The sequence below is a fragment of the Arachis hypogaea genome, chromosome 13, assembly GCF_003086295.3.
Source record: "Arachis hypogaea cultivar Tifrunner chromosome 13, arahy.Tifrunner.gnm2.J5K5, whole genome shotgun sequence".
In the NCBI taxonomy this organism is placed as follows: domain Eukaryota; kingdom Viridiplantae; phylum Streptophyta; class Magnoliopsida; order Fabales; family Fabaceae; genus Arachis; species Arachis hypogaea.
In genome coordinates this window covers 72,733,658-72,738,137 of record NC_092048.1, presented here as the reverse complement: position 1 = coordinate 72,738,137, position 4,480 = coordinate 72,733,658, and the positions used below count along the sequence as shown (strand labels likewise).

The 4,480-nt window shown below is 41.4% G+C and overlaps 1 non-coding gene across 1 annotated transcript; it reads left to right on the top strand.

Moving 5' to 3' along the window:
- Positions 1-4,104: 4,104 nt before the first annotated feature.
- LOC112738768 (small nucleolar RNA R71) lies at positions 4,105-4,211 on the top strand. The gene has a single exon (XR_003169713.1). It is a non-coding gene; the product is annotated as a small nucleolar RNA R71 (small nucleolar RNA).
- The last annotated feature ends 269 nt before the right edge of the window (positions 4,212-4,480 follow it).

The following is a 4,480-nucleotide window of genomic DNA, read 5'->3' as shown; positions in this document are numbered from 1 at the left end:
AACACCAAACTTAAATTGTTGCTTGTCCCCAAGCAACTGAAAATCAAGTAGGATAAAAAGAAGAGAATATACTATAAATTCCAAACTATCAATGAAACAGAGCTTCAATCATATGAGCGGGACTTATAGCTTTTTGCCTCTTGAATAGTTTTGGCATCTCACTTTATCCATTGAAGTTCAGAATGATTGGCATCTATAGGAACTCAGAGTTCAGATAGTGTTATTGATTCTCCTAGTTCAGTATGATGATTCTTGAACACAGCTTCTTTATGAGTCTTGGCCGTGGCCCTAAGCACTTTGTTTTCCAGTATCACCACCGGATACATAAATGCCACAGACACATAATTGGGTGAACCTTTTCAGATTGTGACTCAGCTTTGCTAAAGTCCCCAATTAGAGGTGTCCAGGGTTCTTAAGCACACTCTTCTTTTGCTTTGGACCTTGACTTTAACCGCTCAGTCTCAAGTTTTCACTTGACACCTACACGTCACAAGCACATGGTTAGGGACAGCTTGGTTTAGCCGCTTAGACCAGGATTTTATTCCTTTAGGCCCTCCTATCCCCTGATGCTCAAAGCCTTGGGATCCTTTTTATTTTCCCTTGCCTTTTGGTTTTAAGGGTTATTGGCTTTTTGCTCTTGCCTCTTGGTTTTAAGAGCTTTGGCTTTTTCTGCTTGTTTTTTCTTTTTCTTTCTAATTTTTTTTTCGCCCCTTTTTTTTTCTGCAAGCTTTGTTCTTTGCTGCTTTTTCTTGCTTCAAGAATCATTTTTATGATTTTTTAGATTATCAAATAACATGTCTCCTAGTCATCATTCTTTCAAGGGCCAACATATTTAACATTCTTAAACAACAACTTCAAAAGACATATGCACTGTTCAAGCATTCATTCAGAAGACAAGAACCATTGTCACCACATCAATATAATTAAACTAAGTTCAAGGATAAATTCGAAACTCATGTACTTCTTGTTCTTTTGAATTAAAACATTTTTCATTTAAGAGAGGTGATGGATTCATAGGACATTCATAACTTTAAGACAAAGTTACTAACTACTAATGATCATGTAATGAAGACACAAACACAGATAAGCACATAACATAGAAAACGAAAAACAGAAGAAATAAGAACAAGGAATGAATCCACCTTAGTGATGGTGGCGTTTCCTTCCTGAGGAACCAATGATGTCCTTGAGCTCTTCTATGTCTCTTCCTTGTCTTTGTTGCTCCTCCCTCATTGCTTTTTGATCTTCTCTTATTTCATGAAGCATGATGGAGTGCTCTTGATGTTCCACCCTTAGTTGTCCTATATTGGAACTTAATTCTTCTAGGGAGGTGTTGGTTTGCTCCCAAAAGTTCTGTGGAGGAAGGTGCATCCTTTGAGGTATCTCAGGGATCTCTTGATGGTGAGCTTCCTCATATGTTTCTTGAGCTCCATGAGTGGGCTCTCTTGTTTGCTCCATCCTTTTCTTAGTGATGGGCTTTAGAGATGAATCTTTCCATCTCTCATGGCTCAGAGGTGAAAGCACTTGCCTTCTCTTTCCTCTTTGAGGTTTCTCTGGCCTTAGGTGCCATTAATGGTTATGGAAAACCAAAAAAAGCTATGCTTTTACCACACCAAACTTAGAATGTTGCTTGTCCTCGAGCAAAAGAAGAAAGAATAATAGAAGAAGAAGAATGGAGGGCTTTATATAGGGAAGGGAGGGGGGAAATGATTCGGCCATATGGGTGGATTTGGGTGGGGAATTGGTTTTGAATTTTGAAGGTAGGTGGGGTTTATGAGGTAGGTTTATGGGGAAGAGTGGATGGATGTGAGTGGTGAAGAGGTGATGGGGAAGAGAGATTGAGGTGATTGGTGAAGGGTTTTGGGGAAGAGTGTTTATGGGGTTGTGTGAAAGAGAGTGGTGAGAAGAAGTGAGTGGAGGTAGGTGCGGATCCTGTGGGGTCCACAGATCCTGAGTTGATCCTGTGGGATCCACAGATCCTGAGTGGATCTTGTGGGGTCCACAGATTCTGAGGTGTTCAAGGATTTACATCCCTGCACCCATTAGGCATGTAAAAATGCCTTTGCACACAACTCTGGGCGTTCAGCGCCAGGTTGGTGCCCATTTTGAGCGTTCAACGCCCATTTGTTGCCATTTCTGGAGTTGAACGCCAGAACCATGCTTGTTCTGGGCGTTCAGCGCCAGTTCCTGCCCATTTTGGGCGTTCAGCGCCAGAATCATGCTCTGTTCTGGCGCTGAACGCCATACAGATGCTCCTCCAGGGTGTGATTTTTCTTCTGCTGTTTTTGATTCCATTTTCAATTTTTATGTTTATTTTGTGACTCCACATGATCATGAACCTATAAAGACATATAACTAAGAAAAATATAGTTAGATAAATAAACATTGGGTTGCCTCCCAACAAGCGCTTCTTTAATGTCAATAGCTTGACAGTGGGCTCTCATGGAGCCTCACAGATGTTCAGAGCATTGTTGAAACTCCCCAACACCAAACTTAGAGTTTGGATATGGGAGTTCAACACCAAACTTAGAGTTTGACTGTGGGGGCTTTGGTTGACTCTGCTTTGAGAGAAGCTTTTTGTGCTTCCTCTCCATGGAGGCAGAGAGAGATCCTTGAGTTGTAAACACAAGGTTGTCCTCATTCATTTGAAGGATCAATTCTCCTCTGTCCACATCAATCACAGCTCTTGCTGTGGCTAGGAAAGGTCTTCCTAGGATGATGGATTCATCCTCTTCCTTTCCAGTATCCAGGACTATGAAATCAGTAGGTATGTAAAGGCCCTCAACCTTTACTAATACATTCTCTACTTGTCCATAAGCCTGTTTTCTTGAGCTGTCTGCCATCTCTAAGGAGATTTTAGCAGCTTGCACCTCATAGATTCCCAGTTTCTCCATTATAGAGAGGGGCATGAGGTTTATTCCTGAACCAAGGTCACACAGAGCCTTAAAGATCATGGTGCCTATGGTACAAGGTATTATGAACTTTCCAGGATCCTGTCTCTTCTGAGGCAATGTCAGTTGATCCAGATCACTTAGTTCATTGATGAACAAGGGAGGTTCAACTTCCCAAGTATCAATGCCAAATAATTTGGCATTCAGCTTCATGATTGCACCAAGAAACTTGGCAGTTTGCTCTTCAGTAACATCCTCATTCTCTTCAGAAGAGGAATATTCATCAGAGCTCATGAATGGCATAAGGAGGTTTAATGAAATCTCTATGGTCTCTAGATGAGCCTCAGATTCCTTTGATTCCTCAGAGGGAAGCTCCTTATTGATCACTGGACGTCCCAGGAGGCCTTCCTCCTTGGGATTCACGTCCTCTCCTTCCCTTACAGGTTCGGCCATGGTGCTTATGTCAATGGCCTTGCACTCTCCTTTTGGATTCTCTTCTGTATTGCTTGGGAGAGTACTAGGAGGGATTTCAGTGATCCTTTTACTCAGCTGGCCCACTTGTGCTTCCAAATTTCTAATGAAAGACCTTGTTTCATTCATGAAACTTACAGTGGCCTTGGACAGATCAGAGACTAAGTTTGCTAAATTAGAAGTATTTTGTTCAGAGTTCTCTGTCTGTTGCTGAGTTGATGATGGAAAAGGCTTGCTATTGCTAAACCTGTTTCTTCCACCATTATTAAAGCCTTGTTGAGGCTTTTGATCCTTCCATGAGAAATTTGGATGATTTCTCCATGATGAGTTATAGGTGTTTCCATAAGGTTCACCTAAATAATTTACCTCTGCTATTGCAGGGTTCTCAGGATCATAAGCTTCTTCTTCAGAAGATGCCTCTTGAGTACTGTTGGATGCAGCTTGCATTCCATTCAGACTCTGAAAAATCATATTGACTTGCTGAGTCAATATTTTGTTCTGAGCCAATATGGCATTCAGAATATCAATTTCAAGAACTCCCATCTTTATAGGCGTCCCATTATTCACAGGATTCCTCTCAGAAGTGTACATGAACTGGTTGTTAGCAACCATGTCAATGAGTTCTTGAGCTTCTGTAGGCGTTTTCTTTAGGTGAATGGATCCACCTACAGAAGTATCCAATGACATTTTAGCTAAGTCAGACAGACCATCATAGAAGATATCCAGGATGGTCCATTCTGAAAGCATGTCAGTAGGACACTTTTTGGTCAGTCCTTTGTATCTCTCCCAAGCTTCATAGAGGGATTCACCTTCTTTCTGTCTGAAGGTCTGAACGTCCACTCTAATCTTACTAAGCTTTTGAGGAGGAAAGAACTTGGCTAAGAAAGCCTTGACCAGCTTATCCCATGAGTTCAGGCTATCCTTAGGTTGAGAATCCAACCAGAGTCTAGCTCTGTCTCTTACAGCAAAAGGGAAAAGTATGAGCCTGTAGACTTCAGGATCTACTCCATTAGTCTTAACAGTATCACATATCTGCAAGAATTCAGTTAAGAACTGAAAAGGATCTTCAGATGGAAGTCCATGAAACTTGCAGTTTTGCTGCATCAGAGAAACTAATT